General features: G+C 39.1%; 2 protein-coding genes across 8 annotated transcripts in view; one reads left to right on the top strand and one right to left on the bottom strand.

Annotated features, from left to right (window-relative positions):
• Positions 1-25,655, bottom strand: part of LOC125772065 (zwei Ig domain protein zig-8) — a 235,959-nt gene that overhangs the window by 65,725 nt on the left and 144,579 nt on the right. The window lies entirely within an intron of this gene.
• The window catches only part of LOC125772037 (bifunctional heparan sulfate N-deacetylase/N-sulfotransferase), a 670,071-nt gene continuing 650,320 nt past the window's right edge, over positions 5,905-25,655 (top strand). The window contains exon 1 of the mRNA XM_049443355.1: positions 5,905-5,915. The gene's annotated coding sequence lies outside the window, so the exon portion shown is untranslated. The remainder of the gene's footprint in view (positions 5,916-25,655) is intronic.

Below are 25,655 nucleotides of genomic sequence, written 5' to 3'. Positions count from 1 at the left end.
GTAGGTAAATGGGCTCTTTAGAGTTTTTTGAAGGTTTTAAACGATTGTGTGTAAATGTTTATAAGGCTCACATAATGACAAAATTGTTTTATGTAGAAGTTGTAAAACTTTTGCTCAGAATATATTTCATTTGAATTTTACATTCCCCTATTATAATTATCCTATATTTTGAAAGACATCCAGGAACGGAATGAACTGTATCTTTTGAATTCAAAATATTAAATAACAACAATTTTTCCAAAGTTTTCTGAACCATTTTACATCGTTTTTCCCATGTATAATGTAACTCATCATGCGCCCCAGTTTAGGAACTGAGTGACAAATTATGCAATTTTTTTTAGAATTAACACCGAAACATTTGAAGAAATAAATCGGGTTTTATTTTATGTTGAACCGTTCTATTTGTACAACAGTAGTACTTTTTTCTTTTTTTTCGCTTTTATTTACCAAACAATCAGCTTCTTAGAAACGAAAATCCTTGAATAAACACAATTCACAATTCTTCAATTAGCACATGTATTGCATCATGTACAACAATGAAGCTTTGTGTTCACGAGAATTAGCTAACAACCGCAGCTATCCGGGCCCGGTGGTTTTGTGGCTTCTGCCTCCAAATACACACTTTCGACACATTCCTTCCAGGTCATTTGGTTTCGAAACCATCAATTTTGGGTGCATTATTTACCGGAATCGCAGAAAAATTCTTTCTACCACCAGCACAATGAGCGCTGAAGCATTTTGAAAGCCCGCCTTTGACGGGGTATAATCGAAGCGAAGGACAAAAACCACAAAACCATGGTTATTAATACCGTTTCAGCGCTTCCTGACAATATTGACAGTGAAATCGGTTTATCGTGGGTTCCGTTTTTAACCGGTCCTGTGTGTTTTTTTTTCTGTTTTGCTACCCGATTTCCTTTCGAAAGCCGGTGTGAAGGACATAACACCAGCGTCACATTCTTGCAGCCATTAAAAACGGTTCGTTCGTTTTTTTTTATTTCTTTTTATTCATCTATTTTGTTTCCCATGCAAAAGGATGCTTGCCGTGGGTGGAACGGACTGCATTCATGGGGATATACCCTTAGGAATGAAAAACCCATTTTTCATCATCCACTTATCGGTAGGGTGGCCTATAAATTTTACTCTCTCGTCGGCAAGTGTGCGTGAAGTACGTGAAAATACAAATAAAAACGTACCACACGCGATCGGTTAAGCGGTGGACGAGCGTTTTGGTTATAGTTAGAGCGATGGCAGCAATTTATCTCTTTTTCAAAGATGCCAACGTCCACGAAGAAACATGTTTAAAGTGGGGGAAATTTGTTTCGGTTTGCTTGGTGGCCACACTGATAAGAAACTTTGAATAAACTGTTTTTTTTTTTTTGTTATTTAATTTATAACAAATTACATGTTACAATTACCATTCAAAAATAAATAGTTTTTTGCAAGCTACAATGTGTGGCTTTAGCTTAAGTGCCACCTTTCGTTTTATTGCACTACTATTGCAGATATGACAAACTTCTGTACCGGGTAATAAACAGATTGAATAAACATCCTTCAACACGGCCAAAACATAAAAGTTGCACACAATGCTAGCGTGTGAAAACTCTCACCGGGATCCATTGCGAAAATGGCTAAACTCAGCCAGCTCGGAAAACTCTCCAAATGCACACAACCTTTAGCCTTTGGTATAATGGCACCCCAGTTTAGACTGTCAAAACCATCGCGACGCATTCCCGACGGCTGGGCTCGTGCCGAAGAAGCTGTCGTAAATTCTCTCGTGAGATTTATTCCGGCAACGTGTTGAGTGGCATTAATTACCCCGTGACACAGACGACGGGGTCTTGTCCTTCTGTTGCCCCGGACGTGGAACGTTGGCGTGAAGGGGTGTGTGAGGGATGGGGAAACTCGTGTGTGTGCCGAGTCGAGCATAAAACTTTACGCTCCAATAGCTCTCCTGCCCCGATATAGAGGTGAGCCCCATTTTTCATGACCTCGTAACGAATGAGTGTGCTTTCGCCTGGAGCACATTTTCAATATTGCCATCCTAGCGTGGTCGAAAAGCAAAACAAAACCCACAAACAAAAAAACTATTCCCTCAGGTCTTTGGTTTGGTTGTGGGGGCTGAGAGACGGGCGGATTTCATTCGAGGGAAGGGTGTTTTAAAATTAGGTCGTCCCGTGCTTTACTCAATGCCGAAAAAATGGGGGTTTGTTTTGGGGTGGGTTTGGAGGGCGGACAACATGGTGAGCGGTTTGAAATGACAGTCGTAAAGAAAAAAGCAACCGATAGCAACAACGCACCCTCCCGACCCTCACCATGACTGAGCGGGTTAGAATTGGTATCATTTACGGGAAGGAGATTTTATTGCATCCAACTTCCCATTATTTCGCTTTTCGGGCGAATGGCATTGGTTTGTTGTGGGGGAGACCGTACACAAGCAAAACGGCACCGGAAATGGTGCCCTTTTGCGAGTGACAATATGGTTTTAATTAGTTTGTTTATTTGCAGAACGTGTGAGATTTTTCTACCGCCCCCCGAAAAAAAAAAACAAACGCCAAACCCGTTTGCAGCCATTTCGCAACCGGCTGCCGGTTTGATATACGACCGACCGGGAACCACCTTTGGCAGTGTGAAGCGAAAACGAAACATTCATGATTCACAATGTGCGTTTGCTCGAAAAAAAACAGGACTGGGTTTTTGGGTGCGTTTGTGGCGGTCTATTTATTTTGCACTCTTTTGCACCATTTGCCTTCCTTTGTGCCCTCGAATCCTTTCTCTCCTTCGCTCACAAAACCATGCCGTTACCATCGGCTTGCAGGGGGATGTTTTATCGAAGCACCAAGCTGTGAAATTGTTGTTAATCTTTGCAAGGTGCAATTAATGTTTTAGCATCCAATTTAGAAAAATCTTCAAGCATCGGGCTAATTGGTGCACGGCTCACTGTTGGGACATCCAATTTAAATGTTTGCTTGGCCTTGACGCCCGTTCGGTGCTTTTAAAACGTGGGATGTTTTTCTTTTTGATGGATTGTTAAAAAGGTTGTTAGAGATCGTTGAGTGTGCTATAAAATATCGATTAAAATACGGTTGCAAAACGATTGCAGGGTACGCTACGCAGGGTACGCGAACGTTTATCTTTCTATCTTAATTGTACAACAATATAGAGAAACATAGTAAATATCAGTTAAAATTAACCTACAGTGATGTTGAGATGAAATGGAGGCGTTTTAATCATTTTTGGATTTTTTACAAGATGAAGTCGAATAAGTAAAGATTTGTGTGAAATCTTTTCTGACCTTTCTCCACAGCTATGCCACTTGATGAATCAAGACAGCAACAATTTTGCTTTAAACATGACCCCAAAATAGTGAAATATTCCCAAATCCACCTTAACCAATTTTACTTCAACTTGAAAAGTATCCAGAAATAGCTGTGACTAATCCTTTTCAACTTGAAACCCCTGCAATGGATGGAAAATAAGTGGAACAATTTGTGTTAATGAATACTGGTCAATATGAATATTTACAAAGTGGAAATTCGATTCTTCGAGTCTTTTAACCAAGTGTTAAATTATCCGTGTAGCTCGAAAATGACAGTTCTATGAACGATTTAATATGATAAGCGAAAAACTGATGATGCGAAAAACATAAGGTTTCAATGTACATTTAATTATTTGCGCTGCTGAGGCTTATTTCGGAAAAAAATATAATAGTAATTATAATAACGTATGCATTAAGGGAATGGAACAAATTTTGCTGAAACCCTTTGTTTGATATACCTTCTACAAAAGTTTCTTTTACACCCCTTTGATATTCAGGAAATCGGCTAGTGGTCACTAACCTTGGTTGATCCATCCACCCTCCTTGATTAACTCAAAGTCCACTTATTCCAACTTATCCACTGTTTGGGCGATTGATGTAACTTCCAGGCAGGACGAATTCGTCACTTTGCTCTTCATCTTTATTTTAAGATTTTGTTGCATTTTTAGAAGAAGACTGCCGGGTGGCCCAATTATAAATTATTTATATTTGCAAACAGGAATTGTCACACCAGTAAAGCTGCTTTATTTTGGAGTGAATCGTTTTTACAACGATTCAAAAGGAGTTTCCTGCTTATTTTCTGTTTTAAACGTGCTTCTGTGTCCAAAAACGATCACAACTACAAAAAAAGATAAAATGCTAGATGCACCAATAGGTGCCAGGGAACTCGTGTAAAACGATCGCCTAAATCGTCAAAAGCTCTTGACTCTCTAACATTATTTAATACATTTATTTACAGAAAATTAAATCGATAAAATGCTTTAACAGCTTGAAAATACTTCAACTTTATGCTTATTACTAGAATTAAGGGATCTTTTGGTACGGTAATCCAATTATATTTTATCAAACTTTTGAAATAATATCCTTCATTGCTCACTTTAAAGTAAATTCCGTCCTACCAACCGAAGTACCTTGCCGGTGCTACTTCAAACTATTACTTGCTATCCATCGAACCCGTTCCAAAACGCGACCCAATTGAAGTACAGACAAAATGGAATGTCAAATTACCAACTTATTACCATGTTGTGAGCGCTACGGGTGAGAAATTTATGTAATCACCCAACACAGACCAAAAGCGGGCGTAAGGATTCGCTCGACTGCACCGAAGAAAAAGACATTCCCGAGTTGCTTCGGTGTTTGGACTTTATGAAACAATTTACGATGACAGCTGCCGTGCCGAACTTTAAGCTGCCAGTTCCAACGTGTTTCGATTGGTAGCACGAAAGTTTGAAACGCGTTTGTGCCTCGGGCCCATTTTCCGGTGGCTTGATTCGGCACCCAGAACATGATACGGTTAATAAATTAGAAACGGTACTGATGCCTTTACGCAACTGGCCGGTTTCAGGGGTTTTTTGGCTACAACTGTGACGATTTGTTTCTACCCTTGTCTTCGTCGTTCGGCACACGGTGTAAACTGTACTCATGCTCGGCAGTGGTTTTTGTCTGCCTGACTGATTTCTACATAACAACGAGGCACGGAAAAGTCGCTCGAATCGGTGGCGTGGCACATTTTCGGACTTCCTGCGGCATGCCACAATGCGCTCCCGATCGCAAGCTTACTGGCTGTGTGGCCATAAATTAGAGAGCATTTATCCGTTGTCACAGCACGGCGTTGTACATTTGTGCCGATCGATCGAGCAAAGGCACCTTCACTATCAACCGGTGCCAGGATTGTTTTGTGTGTATGCATCCTTTTTTCACTTGGTGGCTAATGAAAATCATTGTCCCAAAACCAGCTGTGTATTTCTTTGGCCTAACCACATTCGTGTAGTGGCGTACGGTGCGGTTTCTCTCCGGTCGGTACCGAAATATTTAATGATGGAACAATATTTATCCCTCCCCTAAAACCCGTTTCGTCATTGGGTGCAAAGTCGCCGGTAAGCGTTGGGTTCATTAGTGTGTTTGCGAGTGTGAAGTAACATTCGCCTTAATTACCGTCGAAAATCCGTAACCACCGGAAATTATCGGATGATGTTCGGGAACACTTCCACTGTTGCAACATCACAAACGGTCGGACACAAAACACACAGAGCCGGGCCGATGATCGGGATTGCTTGTGAGTGTGTGAGCTCTCTGTGACTAGATACAGAGTGGAGTAATTTTCGACAACTTTAGCAGTCATACCGCAACCACAAACTGCATCGAAATGGTGGTCGAGCAAAGTTTTTGCACCAAAGCCACCAACTTTCGATGTGGAGTGTTCGCAAAAGTGCTTCGGGAAGGAACTGCAATGCTCATTTCGATGCGGTTTTGTTTGGTGAAACTAGTGCGGAGATGGGTTTAGTTTGTATATTTTTTTGGTATGTTTGTTTTGTTTTTAAGGATAATTTATTGTTTCAAAAAAGAAGTATTCAGAGATCCGTTTAATGTGTATGTTTATGTATTAACTAGTGTGCTTTATGAATTGTGGACATCATCTTTTTTTTCTTTTGTTTTATACTATTTTCGTTATTCTTATTTGAAAATTCTCTTAAAACTGATTAATGTAAGCGATAAAAAACAAATTTGTTGGTAAAATAATTATTTGAACTTTCAATGCGTAACATTAAAAAATGGTCACCAGTTTTTTGAGAAAATGAGTAAAAAAGAACCTGCAGGACAGCAGACTGTTTAACCTCAATGTAAAGACGGAATTTGTGAAAAAAAACGAGAAAATGTCAAGAATACTTGAGACCAAGAAATTATGTTAAACTTGAAATTAAGCAGTAATTTCTTGAGTTTATTTCACGAAGACATACAAGCTTTAACTATTTTTTTACAAGTTCAATATATGTAAATTATTGTTACAAAAACTGGATATAAAAATGATATAACTTTAGCGGCGTCCTTGTGGTGTAAGTATGTGATAAACTGCCCAATTTCACACGACAGGACCGGGGATCAAATCGCTTTTGGAGTGTCCCCCGGAGTTAGGACTGATTATCCGGCTACGTGGTAAAAATAAGTCTTTTGATGACGCAATGATCATCCTTGATTGAAAGAAGATATCCTTAAGCAATAAGCATTTCCTTATACTATTAATTAATATTCGACAGTACAAATTATTCTATTGTCCTTGGTAACATTTAAAACTCGTTTAAAATATGCCAAATGTTCATTTGGCATGTGCTAGTTCACATCGTTACATCGCACCATTGTTAGAGGCGTAAACCGTTACTGCAGCAAATTCTCCCGTGCATAAAACGTTGCTCCCGACCAATACCGACCGTGTGGTGAAGTAACAATTCCCCTGCCGGGAGTAAGAACGCTGTCAACGAGCACTGTCGAATGGTGGTTCACACGTAACGGAAGGGCCGATATAGAGCAGACGACAGGAAATTTCACCAACTACATCAGAGTTGGTGGTACCATGTGCTTAAATTGCTGTCGTTGCATTTACCTCCCATTTTGTGCACCTTGTCTAGTTTCTTTGGAGGGGAAGCGGAAGGAGGGGAGCGGGGCAGAATAGATTCCGCATCGTTGCACTTCCTTTTTGGAGCAGTAGTAGCAGCAGTGTGGTGGAAGCACTCATACATCGATACACCGCTCGGTAGAATAGCATTTCCCTTTCACCAAAATGGCACTTATCCCGAACATACTGGTTCGCAATTGCGTTTGCTAGGAATACTGCCACGCCACCAGAATGTATGCAACCATTTAAAAACTTTGACAGTTAATTTAATTTACTCTCTACCTTTTTGGAAAAATGTATCTGTGGGAGTCACACTTGCGAAGTTTTTAGGTTTGAGCGGAGTTCGGAGCGTAGAATGAAGCTTGTTCACTTCCGCCCATTGGCAGAACGCTGTGACTCAGCGCAGCGCCGAGTGTTGGAGGTTTTGTAATATTTCACCGGTTGTCACTGCGAGTGTCACGTGTGCTCGAAACCTGCAGTCGATAGTGCGGGGTTTTCGGAAGACAAACCTCACGGACCAAAACCCGGGATACGTACTTTTTGGAGGCGGAAGCGTTGAAGTTCACGAACACGTACGTAGGTGAAACGGGTACTGCCAAGCGCAATGAGACAGTTGGCAGCAAAGCTATTCGTGAGCGACATCCATCATGGAGACAATCTTTCGACAACTCTCACACCATCCATAATGGAACGTTCGAATGGAAAATGTCTGTACCATACCGTACACGTATACCGTGGTGACAGTGTTAATAGATTTTTCAGAAAACTTTTGCTTAAATTAATATTTAATCTAATCGTGTAATATTGGGTACACGGTGTCAAATGTGCAAAACTGAGGGGAAACGTATAAGAATGGGCGTATACGATCATGTTCCCATTCCTGAGTGTAGTAAACTTTTTGACTTTGAGAGCAGAATTTACTGGTTCACATTTGGGTTGAAGTTCCTGGCGAAATTGTAATTTAATTAGAATGTCATGTGAAGGTATACATTCCGGGGTTGGAGTTTGCCAATAGTTGGAATTCTTGCTTTTCTGAATCTGTTTCGTAGTTGGTTTTGATTTGATGGAAATTTTTCCGTTAAATTATATATTGAATCAATTGCCAAATTGAATGTATTCCTCTGTCACAGGTAATAAGTTTGATTAAAATAAAAAAATATCAATTTTCAGGAAAAATCACAAAGTAATTATTCGGTATAAACGGAGTTTGGGTTCCTCTGTTCGTTGTAGATAAATATGATTAATTTATCCTCAAAATTACATAAGTAGCAATCCTTGGATAATTCCAATCAACCTTATATGTATAAATATTTGCATAACTACAAAGCCTTTTTTATTTTTACTTTCATGTGCTACCGGTTTTATTGTGCGAGAACTAGGGCCGATCCATTAGGCCATTTTAATTGAAACTCTTCTTTAACCGGGAAGTCCCATATTCAAACTTTTCAATTTACATTAGTTTTTAAAATTTTATCAGCATTTTAAACCACGTCCGGGCGAGCCCTATTATGGCTATAATATGTCATTAATAAAGTTTACCGTAGGCTATAATATGTGGTGCTATTTTTTCTCTCTGGTATAGCCATTACTAGTTCAGGTTACCATTTCCAAGAAACCCGGTCTAGGTCCACTGTCTTCCATTCCTGGCTGCTTCCAATCAATCAGCCAACGTGCTCGATTTGTCAATCATGCGTGCTGAACGGGTGTCGGGCAAACACCTTCATGATGGCATAGAAGACTGGAATCTTCATCAGGTGCTCCAAACCATCATCTGGTCGTAGCCGCCATCAGAATATCTCCTCAGCCGAGCAGATCAATTAGCTCCTGATTCATTCTCTTTCTCCGATTGCCTTGCTCACAAACATCGCCAAAGATAGTACGCAGCACTTTCTATCTCTCTTCTTGACTTGACGACTTCTATGGTCACGCCGGCCATTTCTGGCTTACTAGACTTATTTTTACTACGTAGCCGGATAGTCAGTCCTTGAAAATGTCGATAACGTTGGCGTTCTCCACCATCAATGTCCAAGACTCATGGCCAGAGAGGACTAAGGACAATCAGTACAATTAGAGCGTTTTCAGAGCGTTTCTAGTATATCAGGGTTTCAGCTTACAACTAATAATGCTAAAAGAGTGCTGAGAGTGAGCATACATCGTTTAAAATGAAATAACAAGCTCACTTTAAATGTAATGTAAATTCCATCATAAATAATGGGAAAATCTGAATCTACCCAACGATACACCACTTACACGACACTGATCTGTTAGAACACACTTGTTCATTCTCAATTTTGTTTAGACACATTAAAATTTAAATTATCTCATAAATTGAGAAAAATGTTTGTAAAGAAACCATACATTCTACTTAGATCAGAAGTAATATTTTATTTTACAGACTCATTTGATGTTTCATCAAACATTATGTTTACACATCTGCACAAGCCACAAATTATGAACCAACACATGTAACGGTCTGGGGAAGATATTTCTTTACCGTTCCATCAATATTTTTATACCATACTCTCCCTCGAAGGCTATAGATATTGATCCAGTTCATAAAATATGATACTTTGACTGGAACTGATCGTGATAAAAAGAATGGCTCCACAGTTATGGAGTGTTTTGTGGTAGTGATTTGTTGCCCCATCAGATACCTTGCAATAGCACATTTACAAGATAGCGGACGTGCATTACATTTTCTAATACGCTGGAAGTATGGATGCAAATCATACGCCCAGGGGCACATTTTTAACGCACTTGACCGTTTGCGTGAGCAGTAAACGCAACCGCATTCGGGATCGTAAGTTTCAACTGCGTGTCTTAAGCATTAGTCAAGCCCCTATTTGGTGGTGCCTATTGATTCGTCTTGCGTGTCGTAAAAGAAAAGATTGAGAATCGAAAAGTCACATCGAGGGAGAGGCTCAACTGTACAGCAAAACAGGCAACAGACACGCGACGCGAATGAGCACTGGGACTTAACCTCTTCAAAGATCGTAAATCTCTCACATTCATGGGCTTTAAATTGAGTTCTCCACCCTGCTGCTGCTGCTGCCATGGGTACGAGGTTCAATTTTTAAGGTACGGGCACGTTGTGAACACTTTTTCAGCGGTAATACTTTGGAAAATGTTCGGGTGGTGGGGTGGATGGCAAATGTTTTCCCCAACCTTTACTCTCCTTTTTCCTCCATTCTCCATGTTTTTTTGTGCCCCTTGCCATGGTGTTATGTACGGCCGCAGTCATGACAATGGTTGTGGTTGATCGGTGTCAATGAAGCGGGGGAGAAGATTTTTCGTTTTTCATTCTTTACTTTCTGCTGTGCCGAATGCCACACCACTACGCACAATCGTGTCGAAATTTATCGCCTCTTGGTCAAATAAAACAACCAAAGCCGTGGCAAGAAGAAAAATGCAAGACACGCCAAGGGCAATATTTTACGATGAGCCCAACACTTCGGAGCGCTCGAGCGCTAGTGTGTGTGTGCCTACCCGCAAAACCTATCACTTTATCGTTGGTGCGAAATTTCACAGTATCACGATCAAAATGAACAAGGCATCAGTTGGGCGCATTACACGCGCTAAGTATAAATAAATTTTCACTACCGACGCACGCAAGACACTGTTAAGGGGTAGCCGATTCAATATCGCCGTTGATTGTGATTTGCTGCTGTCAATGTTCGACATAGAAACATGGTTGTACGTGTGGTTGTGTGAATGGAGTATTGCGTGGAAGAGAGAAAAAAGTTTGGAGCTAAATTTTGAACAACATAAAAAGTCTTCGGCTGTGCTGTGTTGGAAGTTTAGTCGTAAAACACCAGGCGTCTCCATTGCAATAGGGAGTTAGGGTAAATGGATCAGTAGTTTATGGTGAAAACACGTGAAATAGTCAATTCTGTGAAAGTTTTTGGGTTTCCGCGATAGAATATTAAGAAACTTTAGTTTTTAATGTTTAAATAAACTTAACATATTTTTTAGTATTTGTTTTTTATTTATTTATGTACGTTTCTATGTAACACAGTGAAAAATAGGTAAAATTCAAGCTTAAAACCATTGTATTCGATAATGAATGACAATAAAACGTCAATTATTAACTATTGAACAACTAACTTCAAACTTCACGAATATTTCGTTGAAAAAATCAATTTTGCCGTAAGTTCATAATTGGTACAACTGAACTAAGGTGATCCAAGGGTGCCATATGACGGCAGGGTCCATGAACTGGCTGTTCCATAAAGGATGGCACAATATTATGCCGCAAGAAGTTGTCGATGTTAGTTCAAAACTTTAATTCGGTCACTTATCTCATACGTCTTATACATTTTTATGTCTACCCCAATTTTTGTTTTTAAGGAGTTTGTTTTTGACTCCATGAAATTTATTAAGGTGAAGGGTTTTTAAAAATTGGTCTTGAATGAATTTCCATTTTAGATTATGTAGTCGAATCTTCCTTTAAAAATACTTTCTCTGCACCTTATAATAGTTCATCATAATAAGAGAACCAACAAAGAACAGATATAAGTTTTTCATTTCATTGATTCCTTCAAATTTATGCTCAAATAACAGCCCTTGTCTCGCCATTTACATAATTTCCAGGCAGTCATTTTGATTTCATATGAACGAAACTGCTCGATAAAGTAATACAATACACTTCCACTCAAGTAGCTGCTCGAGTAGCTTCAAATATTGCATGCCTTATGCGAGAACTCGTAAATCAAAATGCACGCTTTATTGGAGATTTAGTTACCAAAAGGGACAAGGGGAAAAACTGTACCAAGAAAAAACCAGAAAAAGAAAAAAATGCACGAAGAAACAAATTTATGCTTTTCGTGCGAAGAGTGCGCGTGGCTTACATTGGCAAACGAAAAAAAGTTGCAGCGCCATTTTTTCGCTTCACGTGAAGCCTTCCCACTCTCTGTAACACAACTAGCCAGTGGTACTAAAAGCTCGAAACAATATTTCACGTACTCTCTTTCTAGTTCGCGTTCCCAGTAAATGGGAGTGTTACGCTATTTTGGATAGCAAATAATTTATCTACCAGTAAAATTGCAATTGCTTCCGATTCGTAGGCGAATTTCCCGGTCCGGTATCTTCGACGATTGATACCTACCTGCAAATCAATTGGCAGCTTGCGTTGCCAGAGCAACTTTCATCAGTTTTGCTTTCCACTTGAACTGTGCTTGAAAAATGAGACACCCATTTGCGTTTCGCCCATTGCCCATGGCCCGGTCGCGCAATAGATCGCGCGATATTGAACATGATTGCCGTTTCACGTCCATCGCTTCCATGCCGTCTGATGGTTTTGCATGGTTTCGATGTTGGCCGCTCAATACGCCGGGCAATTCGACGTCCTAACACAATAGGAGAGATGAACAAAGAAATTTGTATTTTTTTATGTGTATATGTACGTTCAACGTTGACTTTTTCCCGCAATTCTTACGCTTCCATCCACGCTGCTGCAGCTGGGACGGTTTTGCCATTCACCAGAAGCCACTCCAATATGCTTCGCTCACGCAAGATTTATCGAATAAACAATCGACAAAGTGAGGACCAGTTTCAGGAGGTTCGGGTGCAAAACGTTGGTCCCTTTCTCAAACCTCACCGTCCGTGACCAAGACAACATTGAATAGCGCGTTCATGTCTCCATTTGCTTTTTTTTAACACTGTTCCAACGCCATCCCTCAGGTTGCCCGGTATTGCAACGAATCCTATTATTGCTTGTTCAATTGGAGGCCATGTTTCGTAGGGTTTTTGTTTTCTTTTCCCGCTTGATATGGGCCCGGCCCGGTGAACGGAAATATTTGTCATTTGTGACATTACCTCACCGGGGCCGAACCCATAACGAGGGGGCATCTATTATCGTGCATCCATCGTACAATTATCGATAGCTGAATTCACTTTTCCGTTTTCGTTGGCACTAAGGATTGGACTGTGGCAAATATGGGGCTCCTAATGGGAATCATTTTTAGTTAGTAAAGAATTGATTTTTATTGCATAGCTATTATGGAGCTTTGTGGTAAATTATATACCTAAAATTTTTGTAATAATTCCATTACTAGAATGAATGCCAACGTTTTCGGCAGTATATTTATGTTTAGCAGAAGTGTAACTAAAGTTAAATTATACACAAATGTGTTTAAATATAAATCCTTAGTTTTATTCAGTATAATCCAAATTGTCCCCAAGTAATGGTCCTCACCTTAAAGTAATGAGCAAATGTGTCAACAAAGTTTCTTACATGATTGTAAAAACCTGTCAAACAGTCTCGAAACGTAAATCTGTAAACGTGTGGATTAATCAGCTTTAACACTCTTGGAATGACAAATCATTCTTAGACGGAACCAATTACCAAGTCGAACAATACATCATAGTTCCAGTCGTGATTTGTACATAGACATGGATTGTTATTGAATCGTAGTTTTAACAAAACTACATAAAAGAATACGTTAGATTTAAATTTGTTTTTTTTTTAAATAGAGACTTAGTTAAACATAATGTAAACATAACGTTTTATGTCTATCTATCAACATCACGGGAATGCCTTTTGTGCATTAAATAATGCACATATTTGCCCAAAAAAGAAGAAAAGCAGTCATTCATAATTCAGTTAAAACGTAAGCTTGTTCACCATTTGTTCAAGGAAAACGCTTTTGTTCAATAACGCTTCCTCGCTTCCATGGTTTCGCGGGTTTGTAATGTAAGTGTTGTAGACATGGAACATTCCCACTTGCCATTGCCATTGCCAGCGCATTTACCGTTTGCTCGTGCTTCGCTTCAAACTGTCACTTCAATTTGTGCAAGCATCCAATTGCACGGGAAACAGATTAAACTCCTGCACCTCGGGGCTTAAGAGATGTGCGTTCCTCTGTTGCTCTTAGTTGCTTCTTTTTCTTCCTTTCTTTTTTTTTAGCTAACGACCTTCTTTTACGGTGGCTCGGTGAAAAACCACCTCCCCCCAATCGGAAGGTAGGGCACGTAGCAGGAAACACACAAGTGCATATTCTTCGGCTACGCTGAGATGGATGAGCGTATAAGCCGGGAATGGGATGGCTTTGCTGGCAAGGTTTCCATCCGTTGCGCACGTTTCTCGTAATGTCAAGATAGTAATGGTCTCAATGGTGCCATTACGATGCATATACGAATGACATAGTACGAAACGATGCAATATTACTTTTTACTGCCTCTACAGCCTGGTTAGCTGCGGTGCTGTGGACGGGATGGAATGGTGAGGAATGAACATGTATTATATTTGACCAGCGCAACTAGAGTGGAGCAAGAAAATGTGACTCACTTGTGTGATATGGTGCTACCGGTACAAATGAAAATACTCTTCATTCTCCCATTCCCAACCAGAGGCGGTGAACAAATTCATCACAAAACTCATCGTCCCATACCTTGGACAAGTTGATTACAAGGATACGTTCGCAACGATGCGTGTTAGATTCGGCTGTCCACAAAATCACATTCCTATACCGCGAGCCATAGTGTCGGGTGATGATTGTTGTCACAAGCGCTTACAGGTTTTGTGGTTGACTTTCGGTTTTTGCAAAAACCTCTGCCACATTTCCAGGAGGGGAAGATCGAAGAGCGTAAGGAGGAAGCATTCGATGTGGGTTTTTTTTATACAAAAAACCGTCACCATACCTTTGCATAGTTGCCGTTCAACTGGCAGGTGACTAGTGCTACATAGAAGTAGGCGAATTGTTACATTTCACGTACCAACGGCTAACGATCGCGGTTCGGTTTGCGGTTCGAGTCGAACGGTGGTAGTGCTTGACGCTAGAGAATAGAAATAATGTTGAATCATTCACTGCGTTTTGGGGGAAAGTGAACAAAACAGGGTTTGGTGGCACCCGGTGGTGGAAATTTGCACCCGCCAGTTAGAAAATTTCAACCAAACGTGACATTCGTGCGTTTTTGTCGTTTTACGAGGATGATTGTATAGCTGCAGATGCACAAATGAAGCTCAATGATGCTCGATTACCTTTACAAAATGTAATACTCATTCAACAGGGTGTAAATGTTGATGACATGAGCAATGTAATACTTTTTCCTTTTAGAAATTCTTGTCAAAAATGGTGAGGGAAATGGCATTGGTTGTGAGTTTCAATTGAATAAGTTATACATTAAATTGTGTGACATCTAAATATGTACAGTACAATTTCACATTTTTGGTATTTTTAGTTTTATAATGATTTGCTACCATTTTACAATATTAATAAAACTGGTCAATCAATAAAACACAATATACTTATTAATAACAATAAATGTTGGACAATTTTTGAAGATCAAGTCAGGATTCACGTGTAAGATTCTTGAATTATTGCGCACTAGGTTAATTATTCGTATTAAAATGCTTTTTTATCCGGAATTATCTAACAACATGGAACTTTGGCGTCTGCCGGGTTATTTTCGAATCTTTAATAATTGGGAATAGGCGGAGGCGTAGAACCCGAATCAGAATGATGTTTCGCAGACGAATTTTACTTCTCTCAGCGGATATTCAAATTTTGGAGGCAACCACATGTCTTCATATGTCATGATAGCAGTATTCTGAAGCCAATACAAAAAATTCAACTTACGTTAACCACTCTTCAGCATCTTAAGGCAAAAAACACGAAAAATTGCTATTATGAAACACGAAACGTGTTCTTTCCAATTTCTATTACTCATCTGTATCTGTATCTGGAATTGTAATTAGAACGTAAGAATTTACTTTTGAAAAAAATATGTATTTTTTTTCTGGTATATATTCATGTTAAAACTGTTTTTATAATTATCAAATTATGCATACAAAAATCATTTCTGTTTCATGTATTCACCTTCCAACTCACCGAAGAGGGTATACCTTAAAAAGTTTTACGCTTTGTTCAATAAGCCCAATTCCCAAGTAAAAGGTACAAACAACTTCAACGTTTTACCTTTTGAAATCTCCTTAGGGTAATGATTATTCTATTTTACGGAATTCTACCGCTTTCCTTAATCCGACGAAAGTGTAACGCATAAACCATAGCCTCGGTTCATGAATAAGTTGCTTTCCATTTCATTGGGCTTATCACTGCGGGGATTTGTTCGAATGTTTCATCGGAAAATTCTACCTTGACGTATAGGTTCATTTTAACCTTTCTTGTAAAACATAACCCTTCCATGGTTACGGAAAATATTTGCAAATTTAGGCCTAAGGATCAGATGAAATTCTTTACTCCGAATTGACCCATAACCGCAGCTTACGAAAAATACTAAACAGTCAGTTCAACTCTTTATGGTACTGGATGCATGATGCTTGGGTTTTCAGTGGTTGTCTTTCTTTCAGAATGATTTCTACAAAGTCTGTGGCGATATTTAACTTATCCTGTGAGAATTGCGCACACACTCTACTCCTACTATAGCGTTTTGTGGAGGGCATTTTGTTCAACGCATCGGAATCGAATCCATTTTCTTGGACGGACGAATGAAAAGAAAGTTAGTTTCTGTGGTCAGCAACCGATTAACACTGCGGTTAGAAAATTTTTTCTTGGAGATAGTAGTAAGAACGTTCTTCCTGTTGGACAAAAACTTTCCATTCCATATGCATTGTGAATATACATAGCACTCATACTTACACAGTATTCATACTCACACAAGCTTCGAGTGAAATATTTTGTGTGATTCTATTTGAAAAATGATCTTTTACAAGCAATCACTCTTCGGGGAGCTTTCGAACATATTTTAAAGATTCATTTCGATCGATCGAATGATACATACTACCAATGCAGCAGTGCACTCATACGCAGCATTGCAGTGGAAACGTAAATGCACGCTATTCGATGATAAGGAAGAGACCAACACGAGTTGGAGGAAACTACTGCTTCGCTGCTAGAGGGACGTCGCAGATTCCGGATGCTCCACGGCATTGTTGGTGATGCTGTGAATAAAGTGTGACCCGATTCCGTTCCTTAGACTGCTATAAATATTCATGACAGGTTACGGAAGGCGGGAATAGAGAATTGGACAGATCTTCTCTATGCAGTAAAATATGTACTTTCTTCCTGCAGTATGCACTCTATAGCTTTCTCGGTCAAGGTGAAGATAAAAAGGTTCCTCTAGCTAGAAGTACCAACGAATCGATTTTTGTTTCAAGAGTTAGATGTAATAATTTGTTCAATAAAATCTGCAGAAAACTGTCATTGACAAAAGTTTTATAAAACCTTCAAATTTGAGGAAATTTCACAAATGGAGACGCATGGTGCTTGATGTCGGAGTACGAAATAATTATAATTTTATAATCAAAAAAGTAATATAAAAGTTCTCCTAGCAGAAAATTGTTTAGATTTAATAAAATACAGATATGAAACTTTGATATATGATGAGATATGATGTATGAACTATGACATGATAGTATTTATAATAATCACGCGATGAACTAAATCGGCTGAAACAAAATAATTTGGTATTGTGAAGAGTTACATTTGTTCATTATACATGCTAAATAACAATTTGTTCAAAAAATTCTGCGAATAACATTCAGTTGCACCAGTTTTATAAAACCTTCAAATTTGAGGAAATATAGAAAATGGAGACGCATGGTGCTTTATGTCGAAGCGAGAAAGAATTGCAGTTTCATCATAAGGAAAAATGCTCTACAAACAGAAAAAAACACTTCTCAGGCTGTTCAAAATGTTGAGTTTTTTAATAACTAATTGAAGGTTTGATATTATTACAATAATACAATAGCAAGATAAAAGGATATTTATAATAAGAAATAATCATGCGATAAACTAAATCGACTAAAACAAAACAATTTGCAAATATTGACGTAATTGAAAGCTTCCACAATAACAACCAGTACGAATAACAAGTTTTTTTTTTCTATCATCATCGTTATACGTCTGTAACCATTTGCTAAACTATACGGCTCCTCACCATTCGCTCGGATTTGGTTTGTCTTTCACATCTGGCAAAACATTGCGCGTCTCGCGTTCGTATTTTCATGCGCTTTATTATTCAACGTAATCGGATATTGCAAATATTTACGCATTCCTCAGTGCCACGAATTGAAGCAGCAGACAGTGAAAATATGGTTGGCGTTTCACGAGTTCACTCATAATGTGAAAACATGGATGCTCAACGGAAGAGCACAAAGCACAACATAGAAAAAACGAAACACTTCCATAAGCGTAACGTTGCAGATGAAAATTTATTCACATTGTTCATTCTACTGTAGTGCGTTGGCGCCATTTCTTGGTTTGATGCTCGACAGAATAATACCGATCAAGCGGTTTACTTGATGCTTATTCCTTCGATACCATTATGCAGCGAATAAAATTATATACCACATCAGGTCGATGCAGAATGTTAACGGTATTCTGAGCAACTTGATTGATAAGAAAAAAAAATGATGATTTGCAAATTTTAATAACTGCTCGTGCTTCTATAGATGAGTGAAAACAAAGAATTTTCATTATAATACAAATATCAAGCAAAAATAATAAAAGAAAAACACATTTACAAGTTGTGATATGAGATATTGACATTGAACCGAAATACGAAAAGCAAATCTTCACGGTAAAGTTAAAGTTCACAGTTAAAGAATAATTCGCTGTCTTAATATATGAAATACAAAAAAAATGAGGCAACCCGGTGGTGTATGTGACAAACGGCGCCCGTCGACACGGCAGGACTGGGAATCAAATACCATCCGGACCGCCCGCCCGTAGCATGGACTGACTATCCTGCTAAGTGATAAAATAAGTCTCGTAAGCCAGAAATGGACGGCGTAACCTTAGATGTCATAAATCCAAGAAGAAAAATAAGAAGAAAAAGAAGAAGAAGAAGACAAGAAAAAAATAATTAAAGCGCTTTATTTTATATCTACTCCAAAATGCTTATGCGTCTCCATTTACTATCAAACTTTTAATGGAGACGCCTGGTGGTTGTTGACCTAGCTGTTGTTATTTAGTTCATTTCGATTCCGAAATTCTAAAATATACATCAATTGTTCGAACCAAAGTCTTCGAAACACGATGTAGATAAGATATTTTTCTTACGTATACTAAAATTTTACTAAACCAGGATGAAACTGCACACGTTTCAGGCGGAAGTATGCTGTTTTGGAAAATAATTAAACAACTGGTACAAGTTAATCACGTGCTAATGGTGTTTTTTTACAGCTATTGAATTATACACCAGCAAATCGTTTCTTACAACATATTAAAATAGTTTAGTTTTTCTTTCGTTTAAAGTTTTAAAAGGAAACGCCTAGCGGCTAGTGGACTGAATATATTTTGTAAGCTTATTCCGCTTACTAAAAATTAATTCAGTTCAAAAAGTGTATCAAAAATAGTAACAACTCGTTACAACTCGTCTTGATGTCTTAACAGGTGTGAATTTAAAACTAAGACGGACAAATAAATAGTTGAGACCTTTCGTAATGCATTTTAAGTGGACCGAGATGAAGGAAAAAAGGCACACACTTACACCAATAAATGTAAAGCGTCAGCGCAGGAACGCTGTTGGCATTGTTACAATGGTATTTCACAATTTTGTAAACTGTCATGCGAGAAAAATTGCGCTGCAAAACCTTCCCACAGTTGCATGAAAACGCGACCTTATTTGCATTCCTATTTTTCTCAAGCAGGTCCACAACGCTTCCGTAATGCATCTAGCGAAGGGGGAATATTTATATATCACTCTTCTGGCCTGGCATTCTCAATCCCGATCCCGGTACGGGCGATTACAGCACTCGACGGTACGGTAGCTCGTTCGGTCGGTTGGTCCTGTGGTATGTTGTAATTTCCGCACCACGGTAAGATGCTGCTACATCGCGTACTAGTGCCTTAATGGTGCCGCCGAAGCACCAAACCGGAATAGCACACGTCACGTCAGACTGAACGCGAAAGTGTCAGACTGGCTTTGGAGAGGAACGCTGGCATGGGAAACGCAACCATGAAAGAAGTCGCTCAATTAATCATCTTTTGCTTGATGAAAATTGCAATCATTGCTGTATTCCGTTGCCGGTTTGCATGATGGTGTACCGCATCTACATCCGCAGAGGTAACATAGAATGCAGGAGCATGCATTGCATAAGTGAGTTGTGTAGCGAGGTGTTGGAGGTAAGGAATTCTTTCTTGACTGATACCTTACCGCACGATAGATGACGTGATGCTGATATAAAGATGTTAGAAAGATGATACAATTTGCTACAGAACATTAAAAAAAATGTTTTCGGTAGATAATTTTTTCAACTCTTTCAAACATTGCATTTTTACAAAATAATAATGATTTAATTAAAAATCGGTTAATAACATAATTTGTTATTATAAGCTTTAACACAATACAATTGTTTCAGATAAAACCTCTCTGAACAGCGGTTTTTAACTTATTATATATATTATTTGAAAGTTTTGTATAAAAGTCGTACAAATAACAAAACCAAAGCCAAACCAAAACTCATCAGTTCCGCGCTGAACCAAAAGAATAAACAGATCCAGAATGGAAGCGAAGCGCAATACTGTATCGAAGGCAAAAAGATACAGCTGAATAAACATGCAACGTCAATTTTCCTAATGTGTGAGAACGTGATTCCACTTCACTTTCGATAATGGATTCGCGAAGCTGAATGGAACCTTCGACTCATTGGAACTCCCGAACCTTGGCAAGCAATTCTTGTCGGCAGAATGAACGGTGGTTGGTTGATGGCGAGTGCCATTGCTTGGTGGTTTGTGTGTGTGTGAGTCTGTGGCAGTATATTTAGGTTCAACGTACTGAGAGTTAATTAAGAGCGAACCAAGATGGATGTTTTTAGGTTTCTTTACGAAGAAATTCGAGTTGCTTCCAGATATTAATTTATGTTTTGTTTATTTGTACATGGTACTATAAAAAAAAATCTAAACGTGAGTGCTCCTTTGATAACTTTGTTACTTAGTAAGCAGAGATTTTACTGCATATGAAGCATTTTTTCAATGTATAAATATGTATATCCGTTATTTAAGGCTGTATCTGTTCCACAAGATAGAGGGTATTTTATTGTGTATAATTTGCTGGATTTAGTCATTAAAAAATAAATACAACTTTTCAATTTGATAATTAAATTGGATCCTTGGCCTCGGAGGAGCATCATCCGCCACCAGGAAAATTCGAAACTAAACACATAGAAGTTTTTTTCTTTTCGTTTCTATTTTTTTGTATTTTAAGTATTAGAAAGTCGACTCATAGCTAAATCTTTTGAATTATCAGCTATGTTTGATTTTCTAGTAAATTATTTCCACATCAGCTGATAAGTACCCCGTGCACTTTCGAACGAGAAGTTGGCTCTATTTAGTAATTTGAATTTTGAAAACCTGTCAAAAAACAAAAGGACAAATAAAAAAATATATCAAGCAGTCAACAAATTACAGGGAAGATTTAAAAATATCTACAAACGCGTTAACAAACAGCAAGATCCTACATAACACTTTTTCTAACACAGTCCTTTTGCAACAACTTTTTTAAACGATTTTCATCTGATAGTTTCCTTCCATCGTGAAACTTCCAGCGTGTCAGCAAAAGTATGGTAAGATTTTTATCAAAATCACACGGTACCCATTAGAGTTGCCTGTTTCGCAGCATTACCGTTAAGCTGTGAGGCGAATAAAACTTGTTCCAGTTGAAACAAGCACCGTGTTCCATACTAAAAATAATAAAAAACGCAAGAAACAACACTAAAAAGCAGGAGCAAGAAAAATTAGCAACTAAATCGGTACGACCGATCCTACCGGTTTTCTTCAACTCCTTCCGGGGGGGCTTTTTTATAAGAGGCAATAGAGTTGTAGACTTGCTCGTAATACTCTTTCCTGGTGTGTTGGTTTTCCCTTCCCCGGGATCCGGGACAACTTCCCCAGCATCTCCGGGAGAATGGTTCGGGTGGTGTGGGGTCCATTTTCTTCAGCAAAATAAAACCCAACACTACCCGTCGTTGGGGGCCATCTTTAGGTGTGGCTTAGAACAAAATGGTGGAAGAAACTAAAGAAGAAGAAAAAAAATCCCATGCTTTATGTGCACATTTTGCTCATCGAGCATTCAATGTCCGAGGAACGTTCACAGAGGACTCACTTTCTTCGCAACCAAAACTGGTGTAGTTTTCGGTTTGTCCAAGTGCAAATTCGAGACCTCAAGACAGCATTCCTGGCTTTGGCCGAAGGAAGAGAAACTTTCTCCACGATCCCAGCTCCATTCTCTCCCTATCCTTTCCATTCATATGTATTCATTTGAATAATTTAAGACAATCGCTTCGGTCGGTTCCCGTTTGCTTCCCCAGGAAGCCTGGCACTGTTCGCCACACGGCCAGCGAAACCGGAAAAGGTGAATGTGTTTATAAATTTATTTCAAGGCGTGTTTGCGAGTGCGCTTTACGCAAAAATAGCCGACCAACGAACAAGCATAGCTGGCCCATGAAGCGAAGGCATAGGCAAAAATGGGAAAAGTTAGAGGCAAAACATTTTCCCTCGAGCTACTGAATCTACGCCTTCCCGGAGGGAAGCTTTCAAGTCCGGTTTCATTATGTTCCGGCATCGTCTTGTCTTATTATATTTTGTGCATATCCGACGCTTTCGCTTCTAAAACATCGCGTTGCGTTTGTGTTTTACCTTGGCAAACTTGCTAAATAATAATAGTAATAAAACGAAATAAAAACACAGTTGAAAGAAAGTTCAATGAGTGGTGCGTCCGGACCGGAGTTTTCCTGCAGCGCTCTAGCACGAACAAAAGCGTGTTCCAGTTCGTGCATTAGCCGGTTGGGTGAAACACAAATAAAACAAAAAAAACAAGAGGGCGTTACAACCCGTTTCTGCATCGCTTTTTCCGGACGAATGGTCGCTAGAAAGAATATTAATCGGGGCACCATTTTTCTTGCAGCGTGACAGCTTTTCAGCCAAGAAGCTTCGCCGGCGTTTCGCCGGCCATACCGAGAACTACATCCTGTTCCGAAGCTGGAGAAGTTTTTTTTCTGCGTCCGCGTCCGCGCTTGCGAAAGGACAACGGCAGCGAGACCAACCTGGTCAACTGAAGCAGTTGGTCGCGAACAGTTTGCATCAAAAATCGCATTAAAATTCAACGAAACTCAACAACTTCCTTCCTCTCGGTGTAGTGGAGTACAAAAAAAGGAAAAGAGGACAGAAAAAAAAACAAACAAAAAACAAACAGCAAAAGGGCAAGAAAGTGAATGAGTGTACACGCTTCCGGGGTGGCTAAGACTCTCGTCGGTGAAGTCCGTAGAATTTGTAGCACGTGTCTCTGCGTCGTAGCAAAAGTCGAAGCAAACAGTTTCAACCGTTTTGCAACCAGCAAAGCACAGATGAAGCGTAAAAGTATGCGAGTGGGATCAACAGGGAGGTATCTTCGTTCCCCAAAAACTCCTCCCTTGCCAGCACCGAATGATTTATGGGTGTTTTAAAGAGTGCTGTTTGCACTTTCCTGTCCTGCTCATTTTGTGTTGTTGCACCACCGCGATGGCCCTTTTTGTATACACCCAGCCGGCACACACAAAGTTGGTCGTGCGGGAAACATTTATTTTACATTTTCAGGATGAGCAGCAGCGTGTAGTTAGCACAGCAACCTCACACACGGTTTGGGTCGCTTAACACCGGGCCAACATCAAACAGGGTATACACGGTATTAACGGTTCGATCTATGGGTTTACCCATTCATTTCTGCTGCACTCACTTAAAGCGAAAGTGAGTTCAGTTTACGGCAAGCAGTTGCTCATATAAAGCGCCGCAGCAGATCTGTTGATCGTGATAAGAACCGTACCTGCTTCTCCTGGGCGTGCAAAGTTGTTTTCTTCCAGCATATTTATCTGCTCACAGGGCGCAATTCACACCGACAACATTTACATTGCAAACTAGCTTCGCCTGGTTAGGTGCTCACTTGGAGTTGAAAAAAAAGGCGTTGCGGGCAAAATAAGATTCCTTTCCAAGCGGCAAGTTGTTGTTTGCGCTGTTTTGCATTGCAAAGTTAAATCGAAGGATCAGTGAAAGAAAAACTGACTTGACTGCATTGAAGTAGTGTTGTGAAGTAGTCATCCACTGCGAGTGGGTAGAACAATTGCTACCATAGGAAGTATTGTTGCTTATTTTGTTTATGTTTTTAAACTGATTTTATCGGAAGTGTTGGAGTTGGTTTGCAATTCATTAAGTGATTGCTATATTTATCAAGCTTTGTTACTGTTTGGTAGGCAGAATCGGAATCGTAGTCTGTTAAAGAAACAATTAAACGAGTGGAAATAAAACTAAGAAAGAAATATCTTACTAAAATGTGAGAGTCTTTAAAAAATTAATTTCTGCTGAATATTACGGCTGATTTCACTGAGTTTTACTTGGAGATTAAAGGTTATTGCTCAATCTAAGTTGATCAAATCTTTGGTATTGTTATTAGACATTAGACATGAATTAAACATAAACTATACACCATAGTCTTTTGCTGGCTTTGACTGATGTTTTAGATTTTATCCAAGATTTTCAAACCTTCAAGCTGATACCTAAATTTCTATTGATGCAACGAAGATGTAAAACCTCCTAGAAGCATAAGGGTATCAAACCTGGCTAAACACCTCTGAACCTACTTGCGATGCGATGTGAACTCTGACCGTTGGAGTCTAAATTACTAAACCAGTTTTTCCTCGGTAGAATTAGGTTGGGCGTCTTGAATGCGTGAATGATACGGTGTACTTTTCAAAATGCATATTGATTCCACCACTCACTCGTAGTTTGTTTATTATTGCTAGAGTAAAAATATCTTAGAATAATTTTGTGCTTTTCAGACCGGTGTTGGAATAAGAGATGGGACTTATCATCATCATCATAACTGAGCAATATCCCAATAGTTATTAGAGCAATAACCAAATGACATAGACATACATTTCTTAAAACCAATATAAATCACACAGTCGATTTGATGATAAACTGTGAAAACACTATTGATCTACAAGCTCAAATCGTTCGTAAGCGAAACATTACGCAGACACATTAAACTGTGTAACAGGAATTCGACTTTTGTAATTAGACATCAACCTGACAATCTCAGTTTCCATATTGCAATTATTGTGAAATTTGAAAACACAATTCAAACAAATTGTGATGAAATAGTTATGAGTGAACTTTGAATTCGTTATGACATTTATGACGACGAATGACATTTATTATTATTTCTCCGAATTATAGAGCTCTCAACAAATTAATCGTATCTACATAAACTCAGATCCTTTCAACAACTCATCATTTTCTATCAATTTTCTGCAAACATTCTCTGAAATACACGATTAATAAACATAGATCAGCATTTAGCCGCACGGAACATATGTCGATAACTGTTGCAATCGAGTTATGTTTCAATTTCCTTTAAATGCCATTTGCAAATATTCATCTCAACAGCGCATGGATCGGAACGGTAGTGTAGAGTGCTTCATCAAAAAACCCACCGCTTGCGAAGGAATGATGGTGCTGTTCGAGGAGATTGTGGTTTGTGACGATCAATCTCCTGTCGCCGAAGGTTATACAGGATGGGAAGAAATATTCTTACACCCAGTGCCAATGTTTTGCTCGCTCCATCGGCACATAAATTGATGTCACTTGATGTGATAGTTGCTGGCACCTGTTACGTTATGCATTAATATGATAATACAGGTCGTTTGTTCCGTTACGCCGAACAGATGTACGGACGTGTGTTGTTGGAGATTTATTAGTGCTTGAAATATAACACGCACACACATTGTACCTGGTAGCA

The sequence above is a fragment of the Anopheles funestus genome, chromosome 3RL, assembly GCF_943734845.2.
Source record: "Anopheles funestus chromosome 3RL, idAnoFuneDA-416_04, whole genome shotgun sequence".
Lineage (NCBI taxonomy): Eukaryota > Metazoa > Arthropoda > Insecta > Diptera > Culicidae > Anopheles > Anopheles funestus.
Note: the sequence above shows the minus strand (reverse complement) of the source record. Positions and strands in the feature narration are given on the sequence as shown.